Source organism: Hemitrygon akajei, chromosome 1, assembly GCF_048418815.1.
Source record: "Hemitrygon akajei chromosome 1, sHemAka1.3, whole genome shotgun sequence".
NCBI lineage: Eukaryota > Metazoa > Chordata > Chondrichthyes > Myliobatiformes > Dasyatidae > Hemitrygon > Hemitrygon akajei.
The window spans coordinates 149,365,277-149,382,175 of NC_133124.1; the positions used below are offsets into that span (position 1 = coordinate 149,365,277).

Below are 16,899 nucleotides of genomic sequence, written 5' to 3' on the forward strand. Positions count from 1 at the left end.
GAGGTGGGGGAGGGAAGAGAAAAACACAAGGGGGATAGGTGAAACTTGGAGGGCGAGGGATGAAGTAAAGAGCTGGGAAGTTGATTGGTGAAAGAAACAGAAAACCATGGAAGAAAGCAAGGGGGAGGAGCACCCGAGGGAGGCGATGTGACAAGGGAGGCAAGGAGACAAAGTGAGGGAAGTGAGTTCGGGAATGGTGAGGGACAAGGTGGGAAGTTTGAGAAATTGATGTTCATGCCATCAGGTTGGAGGCTATCCAGACGGAATATAAGGTGTTTTTCCTCCGATGAGTGTAGCTTCATCACAACAGTAGAGGAGGTCCTGGATTGACATATCAGAATGGGAATGGGAAATGGAATTAAAATGGGTGGCCACTGGGAGACCCAGCTTCTACTGGTGGAAAGAGTGTAGATGCTTAGCGAAACGCCCAGTCTACGCTGGGTCTACGCAGGAGGCCATACCAGGAGCAAGAGTGAGGTTGTGTTCGTGTACCACTCATAAGTGTTTGGTGGAGGGGAAGACACAGCTCCAAAAATGTTGAGTGTTTGTCTTCAGGCTCCTGTACCTCCTCTTAGATGGTAGTAATGAGACGAGGACACGTCCTGGGTAGTGGGGGCCCTCAATGATAGATGCTGCCTTTTTGAGGCATCGTCGTTTGAAGATGACCGTGGCGCTGTGAAGGCTCGTGCCCATGATGGAGCTGACCACAAGTTTATGGAGTGTAGGATGGAGTAGAGTTGCCTGGCATATTGGGGGCAAGAGTATGGAGCAAAAGATGAGAGAGGGGAAAATGGAGTTGTAGGGTGTGCTGTTGTGTGTCTTGTGGAGGTTTGCAAATAGACTCAGGGAGTTGTTGTGGTGATAGATAAAATGGCAGGTTAGACCATAGGCTGTCCAACAAGGTCCTGGTCAATCCAAAATTTCCTGTGTTTCGAAGGTCTAGAGGTGGTTTACAAGTGTGATCTTGGGAATGAAAGGGTTAACATGTGAGGAGTGTTTTTGGCTCTGGGCTTCTACTCACTACAGTTTAAATGAATGAATGAATGAGGGAGAACCTCACTGAAACCAATCAAATATTGAAAGGTTTGGGATAGAGTGGATGTGAAAAGGATGCTTCCAGTAGTCGAGGAGTCGAGGAACAGAGGGCACAGCCTCAAACTACAAGGCTGGCCCTTTAGAACAGAGAGGAGGAGGTACTAAAGGTGGTGAATCTGTGGATTTCATTGTCACAGATGGGATTAGAGGGCAAGTCTTTAAACTGGAGATTGATAGGCTCTTGATTAGTCAACCCCTCAAAGATTTCGAGGAGAAGGCAGGAAAATGGGAAACATGGAGCAGACTCGATGGGCCGAATGGCCTAATTCTGCTCATGGCATACGGCACTCAGTCTGACAATCTAGAGAATGTGAATCAGTTGAGACGGGTAGACCTGGGAACAGATTGTGTACACTACACAAGGATCCTTACAGAAGTCAGCATCTACTTGGAAGATAGCTCCTTGCGGACCCAGGGGGGATATTGGATGTCTTTTTCTTGAATCCATTTGTGTTTCAGAGCTTGCCATCTGGTGCAGATTCACAGCAAGTCAGCTGTCCCTTGCCACCATAATTGGACATGCACGAGTTACACTCTCAAACCTTATTGCCTTCATCCTCTTCCTATTAATAGCTCTACTCATTGCTTTTATATCTCCTCCCTCCCCTTCCTTCCTTGCCTCACATTCGCTCTCTCCCCTGCCGCCACTCCCCCCTCCCCTGCTGCCTCTGACCCTTTTCCATGCTCAATTCCCCTCCTCCTCTTCCCCCCTGCCTCACCCCACCATCTGCTCTGCCTTTCTTCTTAGACAGTGTCATTTCATACAAGATCTTTAATTCCAGAGCTTCCCTGAGCCCTTCTCTGGCTTTACCATATGACTCATGTGTCCACTCACTGTGGAATGTGAGTTTGGAGTGGCGCAAGACTGGGGGCTGAGACCAGCAGAAGCCACCATCCTGCATCTCGGCCTCCCGGAGAAAGTGTAGTGCTCACTCTAGTTGTTTAGAATCTCAGCACGTTTTTAAAAAAGAGACGCCCGCTGGCCTGGGCTGCAGGCTTTGTTACTTCCTGTTACTCACCGCTCAACAGCAGATGGTTCTAGTGTTTAATTGTGTTTGCCCTTACCGCAGTGCATGTGTTTCCAACAGCTGATTTGTCCCTGATGTGTGTCAAAAACATTTCTAACCAGACCCCCGCTCCATCAAATGTGATCACTACAAGCTCAGATGCCCAGGAAGTGACGTTTTATTCCAGTTAAATTGTTTGAGTTGAATGACGGCCAGTGAAGTGGGTGACATTGTCCAGAACAGTCATTGCCCAGGTCGCTTCGGGTGCCAGGTTTTAAGCTGGTACCAGCAGTTGAGCGGTTAAATGATAAACCTGGCATGATTCTCAGCTTGGTGCCTGTGCACGGGCTTGAGTTTTAACTCTGGTTAATCAGATTGCTGCCTTGTTTCCAGCGAGACCCTAGGCTCGGGGACGCAGCCAATAAAGGTGATGACTCACATCTCCAGTGGCCCTGGTTAAATCCTGACCTCTGTGTGGAGTCTACAAGTTCTTCCCATCAACTCTTGGGTTTCAACCTCTGGGCGTAATGTTACTTAACTAATTGGTTGGTGTTGGGTCAGCTGAAAACTCTTTGTCAGACAGAGTTCAGCATGCTTTTCTTGTCAATGTACGTAGAACGTTTAGTCCATCAGCCCACGATGTTGTACCAACCGTTTAACCTACTCTGAGATCAATTTATCCCTCCATCCCTCATCACCGTCCATTTTTGCTTCATCCATATGTTGATCTAAGAGTTTCTTAGATCCTGCAATGTATCTGCCTCTACCACCACCCCTAGCGGGGCATTCCACGCAAATACCACTCTCTGTATAAAAAAAACTTGTCTCTAGCACTTGGTCTGTGCTTTAAATTTATTCCCTCGTGTTTTAGCTGTTTCTGCCCTGGGAAAAAGTCTCTGTCTGTCCACTTGATCTGTGTCGTTTATCACCTTGTACAGGTCTTATCAAGTCACCTCTCAACCTATCCTCATGAGATAGGATCTCGAATCCATGCAGTCTCCTCTGCACCCTCTCCAGAGTGTCCATATCTTTCTTATAATGAGGTGACCATAAGTGATCTACCAGGGTTAGATGGAACTGCACCTTTACCTCGCAGGTTTTTCCCTTGACTAATGAAGGTTAAGACACCATACGTCGTCTAACCACCCTGTCATCTTGCCCAGCAGCTTTGATGAATCTGTGGATGTTGGCCCCAAGATCTCTCTCATCCACACTGCTGAGAATCCTACTGTACTCTGCATGCTCGCTGAAAGCTCCATTTTGCTGCAGTATTTATTATGTTTCATTCATGAACTGTGACTATTTCATTTATAAACTGCCACTGTTTAGGAATAAAGTGACCCTGGATTCAAACAAATCTTAAGGTTAATGACATCCGAAGTGTGCCTGAAGCTGGAAAAAGCAGAAGAAGCCCGATGGCCAAGTCGGGAGATTAGAGACCTGTCCTGGAATTGGAGGAGGACTATCCCTGTGCATGGGTGGGGCAGAGGGACTTGATTTGCTGTTGCTTTGTTCTGTGTTCTGCAGAGTATTTGTGTGGGTGGGTGAGCTGCTGGAATCTCTGTGACTGACGGTTGTGAAGGAAGAATAAAATGCTCACCTAACTGTGTGAAGGGTCAGTTTCCAAATTCAGTCTCTGTCCACAACCTGACAGGTTGTTAATGGTGGAGAGCACAGAGAAGATTTACGAAGGATGCTGCCACTAAGTTTTAGCAAGAGGTTGGATAGGCTAAAACCTTATTCCCTGGAATGTCGGGGTGAAGCTACAGGGTCTGTTCCTAATAGCCTATAGGGCTGAGTTTGCAAAATACCTTCTCCTGCACTCCCACTCCCACTCCCTCTCCCTCGTCACTTTCCCCTGCCTGCCTGCTTTCTCATCCCCGTTGCTCCCTCACTCCCGCCCCTCTCCCCTGCCTGACCATTCCTCACCTCACCCTTCCCCAGCCACCCTCTCCCTCAATCCCCTCCCCCTGTGTCTGTCTCTTTCCCTGTCCCCCCCACACACACTCTCTCTGTCTCTCTGCCTCCCACCCCTCCCCCACACACACATCCTCTTCCAAGCTGATATCTCTGATGCTTGTATTCAACATTTTATTCATGTTAGTGGTATTAATCAGCACAGATTCACTCCACACATGACAACTCACTTCCCGTTAGTGTTCCTTTGTAAATTGTATCCGTCTCCTCTGCTGCTTGGATAGCCGTGCCAAGCTATTTTGGGATAGGCAGTACGTCACTGCCTGTGTATGAATCAGTAGTTTTTAATTTGCCTTGGCTCTTGACACAGCAGCCTTGCTGGGCTGTGAGTGTGAGGTACTGGGAAGTGATTGTGATTCACCGAAAAACAAATGGAGCCAAATCTGAAGCTGAATTAAAAATGTTTGTGGTCTTACCCATTCCCTGGCTGGAAGACTAATGTCTAGAAATGAAATCTTTGGTGTTTCAGATGATGTTAGTCTACACTGGTTTCAGCCCATTCTTGTGCTCCATCCTGACTTGTAGAACACAGTACAGGCCCTTCAGTCCACAATAATGTACCAACACATAGCCCTCCATTTTTTTGTCATCTGTGTGCCTGTTAAGTGTCCCTAATGTATCTGGATCTGCCACCGTCCCTGGCAGGGCATAACATGCCCCACCACTCTCTGTGTTAAAAACACTTACTCTGACCCCCTATACTCAAACTCAATTGTGCTTAAATTCTTTTCTTCTTCCCCCTGTCTCCATTAGTAACTTCTGCCTTGAGGAAAAGTCTCTGACTGTCCACTCAATCTGTGCCTCTTATCATCTTGTACACCCCTATAAAGTCAACTCTCATCCTTCTTCGCTCCAGAGAGAAGGGCCAGTCTTCATAAGGTACGCTCTCTAATCCAGGCAGCATCATAGTAAGAGTCCTCTTCACCCTCTCTAAAGCTTCTACAACCATTCTGACCAAAACTGAACACAATACTCCAAATGCAGTCTAACCAGGATTTTATAGAGCTGCAACGTTACCTCACAGCTCTTAAACTCAATCCCAGACTATTTAAAGACCAACACAGCATACACCTTCTTAACCACCCTATCAACTTGAACAGCAACTTTGGGGGATCTATGGACGTGGACTCTGGTCAGAATCCTGCCTTCAGCCCTATATCTGCTTTCAAGTCCAATATACTAAAGTGTGTGTTTTCATACTTCCCAGCCCAGCTCTGCATCCTGTTGATGTCCTGTTTTACTCTACAACAAGCTTCTGCACTATCCACAACTCCACAAACCTTTGTGTCATCTGCAGACTTACTAACCCACCCTTCTACCTCCCAGAACAGATCCATGCAGAGCACCACTGGTCACGGGCCTCCAAGCCCAGTACTCTTCATCTACAACCACCTTCTTCCTTCTATGGGCAAGCCGGTTCTGAATCCACACAGCCAGGTTTCCTTAGATCGCATACCTCCTACCTTTCCATATTAACTTACCATAGGGAACCTTATCAAAAGCCTGGCTAAAATCCATGTGCACCACATCCACTGCTCTAACTTCATCAATTTATTTTGTCACCTGTTTGAAGAAGACAGTCTAGCTGATGAGGTATGACCTTCGCCTTACAAAACTAAGCTGACTATCTCTAGTAAGACTATTACTATGCTCTCCAAATGCTTGTAGATTCTGTCTCTAATAATCCTCTCCAATAGTTTGCCCACCACTGATGTAAGACTATAATTCTCAGGATTAACCCTATTACCTTTCTTGAACAAAGGAATAACATTTGCTATTCTCCATTCTTCAGGTACTACTCTTGTGGCCAGTGGATCCTAATGTTTTTTCAAAAGTTCCAGTGCGGTTCCGGCAGGGCCCGCGTCCGAGACTGAGGAATGACTGCTGTTTGGCCAATTTAAGTGCCAGGCCAGATTGAAAAGGTCAGGGCATCAGGATGGAGGAGAGGGATGGGCTGCTGTTCAGTTTTTCTGCCCTATGAGATTTACTCTTCTCTTCGCTGAACTAACAGGCTCTTCAATCGGCTGTGACTGACTGTGAACTCAGTTCTGAATGAGATTTGCTTAATATTATTACTGTGACTGACCGTGGACTCAGTTCTGAATGTGATTTGCGTACTATTATTCTCTGCACTATATGTGTATGTTTTCTGCACGTTGGGTGTTTGGTGTTTGTTTGTTTTGTGGCTGCCTGTAAGGAGACAAATCTCAAGGTTGTATATAGCATACATACTTTGATAATAAATCTACTTTGAACTTTGAAATCCTCTTTCGTGCCATCGTCATGTTGCAGCATATTAGCTGACCTCACATTCATGAAGGCCCTCCTCACTGGTGAATACTGAAGCAAGGTATTCATGAAGGACCTTCTCCAACAGTTCAGTTCTACCCTTGTTCAAGTCATCCTCTTCATGTTCATGTAGAATGCCCTGGAGTTCTCCTTAATCGTACTCGCCAAGGCCTTCTCATCCTCCTCCTAGCTCTCCAAAGTCCATTCTTATGGACTTAAGTATATACTTAAGTAGGTCTTCCTCCTTGTCCCAACCTCATCCTCCACTCAGCCTCATTACTGGAACTTGATTCCACAACTCCAAGCTCCCTCACCAGTGAGCCATTTTTCCTAGGCCCCACACTTAATTTTAAAAAACTATCCTATTGTTCACCTTCCTTTCAAACCCATTTCCCCCCTCTCCATTTTTAAGAAAATCCGTAAACGTCTGTGTTCTTTTAATTTTTAACACGAGAACTAGAAAGCAAAACAATTCAAAAAGGTTGCTGACCCGAATCTGAGGTGGGGCAATTGGAGACCTTCCCCAGATCCCACAATTCATCAGAGTATAAACACAAACCTTTGATATTTTGTTTTTCTCCACCCGTGGACACTTCCACAGGCAGGCTACGTTACCTGTTGGTTTAACATAGTGCTTTTTCCACTTCTTTCCTTCATGCCTGAAACATCAAACCCCTGGAAAGTTGAGCTGCTCACCCTACCTCTGTCTTTAAAGAGTCTCCGTAAAGGCTGTAGTTGCATGCACTACTTCAGGCTCTAAGTTGCTTGTAACACTCCAGCACTGAAAACAGCCACTCCATCCCATAGGTGGGTGCTTGAGGATGAGGACCGACTTTGTGTGCTGAAGGTCCTGCTTTTTACCCAGTCTTTTGATGACTCTAAATGGCACAGAAAGCCAAGAGTAGATTCTTTCTCATCGGTGATAATTACCTGACGCATAGTACCGTAGTCGTTAATGTAATGCGTTACAGTGCCAGTGACCCGGGTTCTGTTCCTCATGCTTTCTGTAAGGAGGTTGTACAGTCACCCTGTGACTTTGTGGGTTTACTCCCATGTTACCGTGGCTTATGGGTTAGGGTTATTGAGTTGTGGATAGGCTGTGTTGGTATCGGAGGTGTGGTGACACTTGTGGGCTGCCCGTTGTATTGGGCAACATAGGCTCATTGGGCCTGAAGGACTTGTGACCATGCTGTCTCGTGAAAGGAATTAACAAACAAATAAATCACGACTGGACTTGCCTTTGGCACTGAAATATAATGGAAAAATTATCATCTTCACTGAGAATGTTGACTGGGACATGTCAAGCAAACATTAGCACAAAATCCTGACATTCTCGGCACTTCTCCTCTTCCTGAAGTCACAACGTGTTGTGATGAGAGAGTGGAATTGCATTTATTAAATCTGACGCCCTGGGGATAGAGTTGGAGTTGGGAATGCTATAAGCTGGTGATTTTCCTGGAAAATTGAGCTTGGTTTCAGTTCCATGGAATGATGGATGTGATCTGCCCTCTTTCTAGAATGTGGCCACCCTACACCCAACCTTACTCTTAAAGTCAGGCTAACTTTAGACTTTGTAAACGGACACCTTTTCACAAGCAGTTGGTGTGCTTTGAAGCATGGTGTGTGTCTTCGAAAGACAACGACAGCCTACTTTCACATAGCGCTTTTAGTGCAGCCTGGCAATGGGCGACATGGCCCGCTTTCGCGCAAGGTTTGATGCTGAATTCCATTAGAGTTTGAGGTAGGAGTGTGTGAAAGTTTGGCCAGGGAGGGAGATGGTTGTCGGGACCACCACAGACTTGGGTGCAGCACAGTGCACACAGCTGCTGTCTTTTGGCTCCAGTGACAAGCTCATTCCTGACCCTCCAGTGTGGCCTGTGGAAAGTTTGTATGACCTCTCTGTGCCTGCATAGAGTCAGAATCAGGGGTTATATCACTGACTTATGTGGCATGCAATTTGTTTCAAATTTCATGTCACATCCATCACATGAATAAGACACGGAGCACCTCTGCACCGTCCATCTCGAGCAGGACTTCCAGGTGTCCAAACATATCAATTCTGATTCCTGTTCCAACGTGTTGGTCCATGGCCTCCTCTTCTCCCAACCACCTGGCTTCACCTATCACCTTCCAGCTAACCTCTTTCCCCACCCACTTTTTTATTCTGGCATCTTCCCCCTTCCTTCTCTGTTCTGAAGAAGGTTCTTAGCCCGAAACGTCAACTGTCTATTCACTTCCGTAGATGCAGCCTGACTTGCTGAGTTCCGTTGTCATTGTGAGTGTGTTCTGAATTTCCAGCATCTGCAGACTTTCTCTTGTCCTTGAAATTTGTTGTTTTGCAGTAGCAGTACAAAGCAGCAACATAGAAATTACTTTAAATTAGAAAGTACATAAATAGTGCAAATAAAAATGAGTGACAGGGTAAGGTTCATGGGTTTATGGATTTTTCAGAAATCTGATGGAAAAACTGGTTGTTAACCATTCAATCTCCTTTGTTTCCTCACTGATGGTAAGAATCTGAAGAGGGCACGTCCCAAATGGTGATTTTGCTTTCTTGAGCCACCAGTTCCTGAAGATGTTCTCAACGGTAGGGTGTGTTGTGCCCGAGATGGAGCTGGCTGCGTCTATGGCCCTCTGCAGCCTCTTGCGACACTGTGTAGTGGTGCTGTGATGCAGCCAGTTGGAATGCTCTCCACGTAGCACAATCCCTCCCACTTTCAGAAACCACATTGGTCTTGTTTTTTGGCCACTGAAGCCAAGGGAGTTGCTCCAATAACCAGGAGAGTTGATGAGCTTGTAGGAGGAGATATGTTACATTGAACTAAGCAAGTTAGTCTCACAGTTGTCTGTAGTAATGAATTCCACGGATTCACCACCCTCTGGCCAAAGAAAGTCCTCCTGACTTCTGTTCTAAAGGACATTTTGAGGCTGCGCTCTTGGTCCCAGACTTTGCCACAATAAGAAACATCCTGTCCACATCCATTCTATCTAGGCCTTTCAGTATTCCATAGGTTTCAGTGAGATTTCCTCTCATTCTTATAAACTCCAGCGAGTACAGGCCCAGAGCCGTATGTTGACTCTTTCATTCCTGAGAACATTCTCATGAGCTTCCTGTGGACCTTCTCCAATGCCAGCACATCCTTTCTTATATACTGATTTTGGACCTCTCCAAGACAACAGTTCAGGATGAGTGGGCAGAGGGTCTTAGCTGGTAGAGTGACCATCGGCCAAGACTTTGCACAGTCCTCTGATAGTGTGCTCCAGTTTCCTCCCACGTCCCAAGTGTCTGCAGGTCGTTGGGTGTATTGGCCATGGAGTGAGCGTTGATGGGCAGTGAAGCTTCTGCCACCAATATTTGGTCCTTCCCCTTCTCTAACCTACTCCTTTTTATTTTCAAATGTGCTTCACTCATAAAAAATTCTGAAATGAAATTAGGTTTATTATCACTGACATGTGGTGAAATTTGTTTTGCAGTAGTAGTACAGTGTAATACATAACAAAGTTACAATAATTTCATGTAGATTAAAGTTACTATATTTTACTACATAGAAACACAAAAAATAAATAGTGCACGAGGAACTCCTACGTACTGACCATGCTCTCTTCTCATTGCTGCCATCGGGAAGGAGATAGAGAAGACTTTGGTTCCACACTAGCCTAGTGCACTCACATCTGCTGTGATGAAGAGCTTTGAGAGGTTGACCCTGGCCACCACTCCTGCCCAAGCAAGGACTTGGACCTGCTGCAACTTGCCTATCGCTACAGTAGCTCTACAGCAGATACAATCTCACTGGCACTTCTCTCAACCCTTGATCACCTGGAATGTAGTAATACCTACTTCAGGCTGCTGGTTATTGATTACACCTCAGGGTTCAATGCATTCATACCCTCAGTGCTAATCAATAAGCTCCAAAACCTGGGCCTCTGTACCTCCCTCTGCAACATGTTCTTGACTTCCTCATCAGGAGATCACAGTCAGTACAGATCAGAAATAACATCTCCTTGTCCTTGCCAGTCATGCTGGCACAAGGTGCATGCTTAGCCTACTGCTCTGCTCTCTCTACGCCGATGTCTGTAGCTAAGCACGGCTCAAATGCCATCCATAAATTTGCTGGTGATGGCCATTGATGGCAGAATTTCAGAGGGTGACAAGGAGGCATATAGGAGCGAGATAGATCAGCTTGTTAAGTGGTGTCGAAATAAGAACCTTGCAGTCAGCATCAGTAAGATCAAGGAATTTATTGTGTATTTCAGGAAGAGGAAGTCAAGGAAACACACATCAGTCCACATTGAGGGATCACAAGTGAAAAGGATGAGTACTTTAAAGTTCCTGGGTGCAATATCATTGAAGATCTATCCCAGGACCAACATACTGGTGCAGTTACAAAGAAAGCACGACAATGGTTATATTTCATTAGGAATTTGAAAATAAATCTCAAGGTACCATATGGTGACATATATGCACTTTGACCTTTAACTTTAAAAACTGAAGTAATGTTCATGGGTTCATGGTCCCGTATATACTGAAGCATTCAAGTTGACCTGGGGTGCTGAACGGAGAACTACTACAAATAAGTAGAGTTGATTTTAATAGGCTGTTACAGTACTGAAGTTGAGTCATTCATTTTTAGTGCAAAGTGGATTTGTCCTCTGTTCCTGCATCATTCTTTCCGCTCAGTGTCGAATAGAGTGCTTGGTTAGGATTGCTGCCATCTAGTTCTTTGCAAAGGTATCCACCAGAACCTAATGTATCAGGACAACGCAGCACTAGGTTCATTGTGTTGCAAACACAACCTGAGCTAATGTGAAGTAGTAGATACCAGCAACTTCAGATGATAATAAAACATGAGATTTCCCCCTTGAGGATCTTGTACCAACAAACACACTCGGGAATAATAATTCTATAGAGAGTGTAGCAGCCTCATCAGTGCAGGAAATTGTTTCTATGGCAATAACCAGGTGCCCTGACTTTGTGGGATATTTTTCCATTGCAATAGTGTCCCATAACACTTCTACTCCAGTAATCTAATCATTCTAAATGTGTTTTATCAGACAAGACAAGAGATTCTGCAGATGCTGGACATCCAGAGCAACGCACACACAAAATGCTGGAGGAACTCAGCAGGTCAGGCAGCATCTACGGAGAGGAATAAACAGTCGATGTTTAGAACCAAGTCCCTTAATCAGATGTTGGCCCAAAATGTTGACTGTTTATTCCTCTCTATAGATGCTGCTTGATCTGAGTTTCTCCAGCATTTTGTGCTTGGTGCTCTGGATTTCCAGCATCTGTAGGATGTCTTGTGTTTATAAGGAGTTAGTTCAGCAAGCATTGCATAGGCCCATATCGGTGACTCATCACAATGATTCATTCAAGTGATCTCGTTACATTACTCTGGAAAACATCACTTCAGTTTATTGTTTGGAACTTGTATATCTGATGCTACATCTCTGTGATGCTGCTGCAAGTGTTGAATATACATATACTTATACATATGACAGTGAACTCCATTTGGACTGTCAGTAATGGGCAGCTGTGGAACTTCAGGGATAAGTGCCAGGAGGGAGATCAATGGAGAGGGAAAAATGGACAAATGGAATTGTCTCGACCTGAAACATCGACTGTTTCTTCCTTTCCGTAGATGCTGCCTGGCCTGCTGAGTTCCTCCTGAACCCTCTCAACTACGCCAGCATCTGAGTTCCTGTCCTTTGGTCTTCCCACAGAAAGTTAGTAATATAATTGTTTTCATGAAATACTTAAAAATGCTAGTCAAAAGCAAGTTGGTGTGCTTTGCTGAAGAGATATTGTTAGTGCTCAAAATTGCACACAAAAGCTATTGACATTTCTTTGCCTGTGACTATCATTGGGATTGGTTCCAGACCCATTTTCATTCACGTTAGTTAGTTCTCTGATGCATTTGCTGGTAATCTGGGGCTTACTTGGTGTGATAGATAGGATAAGTTAAATAGGTTGTTTTCTAAGAGTTAATAAAATATGATAGGCATAATATTGCATTGTGTCTGTGGTTTTCTTGTGTTCATTCAAGTTTGCCCAGATACAAAGTGGATGGTGCACTCTGCTTAAACTTTTATCCTTTGCACAGTTGAGTAAAGAATGGACAGTTTCCAGTGTCTCTGGTCACTGTGCAGTCGATCCTTTGCAGAGTTGTGTAAAGTGGCCACTGAGCTTACATCCACTTCTGATCTTGGAAAGCACACCATTGTTCAGACGACTGTGACCTTTTGACTTCTGTGTGCCAACGCAGCAGTCTTTCGGGGACTAATCAAAGGTGCTGTTTTCTTTGTAAAAAATTTTTAATGAGCCAAAGGCAATTCTGTTCCAAGAACATTGGATACTGCTGCGCTACTCCATCAGTGAACTGCTCGTTGATCGGAGTAACTGGACTGGTGTCAGTGGCGGAGCTGGCCGAGATGTTGTAGGAGGCAGCCGAGATATCGAAGGGGTCAGAGAAGCTAGTTGGGATATCAGAGGAACCGGTCGGGATATTGGAGGTGCCCGACTGCTTTTGGAGGAGCTGACCTGGCTGCAGACGGTACCGCTGCCAGCTACTCAGAAGCACTATAACCACAGAAGATTGTCACTTGTAATCACAAGACTCTGTTGGACAGTTGTCACAGTCCTGCTAACCTTGTCTGGTAGAAGGACGGGCAACGTGGGGAGCTGTGTAGCCTCAATCGTAGTGAGAACTAGGCCTCCGGTCTCGGGCTTGCCTGCTGCTGCGGGCCAGGTGAGAGAAATGGAAGTGTAACAGCATGTTTGAGCTTGCCTGGGGCCTGGCCTCTCCCGACGGTGCTGCACTCCTGTGTTCGTGTGGTAGAGTGACAGGCTGGATGGCGTGCATCTGTACACTCCCGGGAGACTGTACATTGGATTGCTGGACATAGTCGCTCAGGGTCTTCGACTATATCTGTGTTCTTTTTTCGAGTGAATATGCTTCTCCACTCGATATTTTTGAATTAGGTTACTTGCTATTTTTGAATGTTTGCTTGCTATTTTGAATGTTTTGAACCTTGGCCCCAAGGGAATGAATGCTGTCCTGTTCAGCTGCATCTGTGTATGGTTTGAATGATAATTACATTTGATTTGAGTTGAGGAGAGAAGGGCCTGTGACCATTGCTGCTGGCATTGTTCTTGATACAAGGCACAGCAGCACAGGTGAAGGGCGAAAAGGTGCCATACTGAAACAAACTTCCTGCAGCCAGGAATCTTGCCACTCCTCTTTGGTGCTTTCCAGTCTGTGAGTGACTCTGTGTGGTTGGGGGTAAAAGAAAACAAGCAGAAAACGAACTGCTATTCAGCCCCACCACTCGGTGCTAGTCGCGTTCCTTCGCCTGATCCCTTCTCGTCTGCTTGCGTTTGACCTGCCTCCCCCATTTCTTGCTTCAGGTGCAGGAGTTTTGGTTCCCATGCCACCAGGTTCTGGAACAGCTGTTGCCTTACAACCATCGGGCTCTTCACTCTCCTCAGCATGGAACTGGCTCCTCAACGGTGGACTACTTTCAGGGTCTCTGCAGCTCATGTTCTCAGTATTATTGTTTTTTTGTGTGTTTTGTTTTTCTGATTCTATTGTATCTCTTTATTTTCCCGTGCCTGCTTGCAGGAAGATAAACCTGAAGGTTGTACATATGTTGATAATACATTTACTCTGAACTTTGAAGACATTACCAGTGAAAAATTGGTGTGATTCCCTTGATGCTGCTGCATAGTCAGAGTCACAGAACAGGAAGAGACACTTCAACTCTTCCAAACATTGACTGCCCCTTTACTCGAATCACCTTTTACATTCTGTCTATTCTTCCCTCTTCCCCAGTTTCTACCGCTTGCCTATACACGAAAAGACAGTTGACCTACTATCTTTGGAATGTCTTTGGAATGAGGGAAAAAACAGAAGAAATCCATGAAACTACAGGGAGAATGTGTAGATTCCACTCTGACAACTCCTAAGAGTCAGAGACAAAATCAGAATCGTTTATTACCACCGGTCACAAAATTTGTTAATTTAGCAGCAGCAGTTCAATGCAATTCATGATAATATAGAAAGGAAAAAAATAAACAAGTAAATCAATTACAGTCAGTATATATGTATATTAAATTGTTAAATTAAAAATAATGCACAAACAGAAATGAGAAAAAGCTGATGTTCAATGCCCATTTGAGAATCAGAGAACAGAGGGGAAGGAGCTGTTCTTGAGTGTGTGCCTTCAACCTTCTGCACCTCCCTCTTGACGGTAACATTGGAAAGGGTCGTGTTTTGGGTGATGAAGGTCCTCAATAATGGACGCAGCCTTCCCGAGACACCGCTCTTTGAAGGGGGACCCTTAGAAGGCTATAACCAGCACAGCAGTTGTGAGTTGGAGAGCTCCAAGACAGGAGGCAGCGCACAGGTCCAGGTCCGAAGTTTAAAAGGGGAAAGCTTTGCAGGAATTCGGCTATAACTGGAGCACCAATCATGAGTTACAGAGCTGGGAAGGTTCAGGCATAAAAGGGAGACACTGCCTAGCAGAGCAGTCATCGACGGAGTGATCTGAGGCAGAGTGGTAGGGCTTTGGCTCATTCGGGCTTCAGTGAGGTAAGTGGGTAGGTGGACTTCATTTTTTTCCCCTTGTTTTTATTTGAGAGAAATAGAAAGTACGTCTGTAGAATTAGGGCTTTGCTCTGGGTGACAGATGTGGGAATGCTGGGAATCTTCCAGTCTCCCAGATGGTCACATCTGCACCAGGTGCACCGAGATGCAGCTCCTGAGAGACCGTGTTAGGGATCTGGAGCTGTGGCTTGATGACCTACAGCTTATAAGGGAAAGTGAGTAGGAGATGGATAGGAGCTACAAGGAGTTAGTCACCCCGAAGCTGCAGGAGTTAGACAAGTGGGTGACGGTCAGGGAAGGGATGGAAAAGCTCAGATAGTAGAGAGCACTCCTGTGGCCATCCCCTCAGTAATTGGTATCCCGTTTTGGATGCTGTTGAGGGGGTGTCCTGACAGAGGACGACCCCGGCAATCCGGTCTCTGGCACTGAGCCTGATTCCGTGGTGCAAAAGGGAGAGAAGAAGATGAGGAATGCGGTAGTCATAGGGGATTCCATAGTGAGGGGAACGGACATGAGGTTCTGTCAGCCCGATGGCATGGTGCGTTGCCGTCCAGGTACCAGGTATCAGATCGGGTGCAGAAGGGAGAGAGAGGGTGGACAGCCAGAAGTCTTGGTACACTTTGGTACCGATGACATAGGTAAAAAAAAAAGGGAGGAGGTCCTGAAGAGAGAGTTCAGGGAATTAGGTAGGAAGCTGAAAAGCAGGACCTCCGGGGTAGCAATCTCAGGATTGCTGCTTGTGCCACGTACTAACGAGCACGAGAATAGCATGATCAGGCATATTAATGCATGACTGGTGCAGGGGGCAGGGCTTCGGGTTTCTGGATCATTGGAGCCTCTTCTGGGGGAAGTATAACCTGTACAAAAAGGATCGGTTACACCTAAACTCAAAGGGGTCTAGTATAACCATATAACAATTACAGCACGGAAACAGGCCATCTCGACCTTTCTAGTCTGTGCCGAACACTTACTCTCACCTAGTCCCACCGACCTGCACTCAGCCCCTAACCCTCCATTCCTTTCCTGTCCATATACCTATCCAATTTTACCTTAAATGACAATACCGAACCTGCCTCTACCACTTCTACTGGAAGCTCATTCCACACAGCTACCACTCTCTGAGTAAAGAAATACCCCCTCGTGTTACCCCTAAACTTTTGCCCCTTAACTCTCAACTCATGTCCTATTGTTTGAATGTCCCCTACTCTCAATGGTAAAAGCCTATCCACGTCAACTCTATCTATCCCCCTCATAATGTTAAATACCTCTATCAAGTCCCCCCTCAACCTTCTACGCTCCAAAGAATAAAGACCTAACTTGTTCAACCTTTATCCTAGCAGGCAGTTTAATAGAACTGTTCAGGAGGGTTTAAACTAATTTGGCAGCGAGATGGGAACTGGAGTGATAGGGCTGAGGAAGGGAAAAACAGAAATAAATCAAAGATAGCATGCAACAGAGATTATAGAAAGGACAGGCGGGAGATGAGGCATAATCACAGCCAGTGGGATGAGTTACAGGCAATAGAGGCGTGGTGCAGTTAAAACAGAAAGCACCAAATACTGGACTGAAAGCGTTACATTTGAATGCACGCAGCATAAGGAATAAACTGGATGATCTTGAAATTCAGCTACACATTGGCAAGTATGATGTTGTGGCCATTTCTGAAACTTGGCTAAAGGATGGCTGCCATTGGGAGCTGAATGTCCAAGGATATCTGGTGTATCAGAAAGATAGATTAGTAGGCAAGAGGGGCTGTTGTGGCCCTGTGAATAAAAAGTAATATTAAATCATTAGAAGGAGATGACATGGGATCGGAAGGTGTTGAGTTAAGAAATGGTAAGGGTAAGAGAACCCTAATGGCAGTTGTATGCAGGCCTCCAAACAGCAGCCGGGATGTGGATTACAAATTACAGCAGGAGATAGGAAAG

The 16,899-nt window shown here is 45.6% G+C and overlaps 1 long non-coding RNA gene across 4 annotated transcripts in view; it reads left to right on the forward strand.

The window, feature by feature from the left end:
• The window catches only part of LOC140731352 (uncharacterized), a 322,062-nt gene that overhangs the window by 250,187 nt on the left and 54,976 nt on the right, over positions 1–16,899 (forward strand). Inside the window, exons 2-3 of one of the 4 annotated variants that reach the window (XR_012099796.1) lie at positions 4,833–4,958; positions 5,872–6,001. The exons of 2 other annotated variants lie outside the window; for them this stretch is intronic. This is a non-coding gene — a long non-coding RNA (uncharacterized lncRNA). The remainder of the gene's footprint in view (positions 1–4,832; positions 4,959–5,871; positions 6,002–16,899) is intronic. One more of the 4 variants, XR_012099797.1, reaches the window with a different exon arrangement.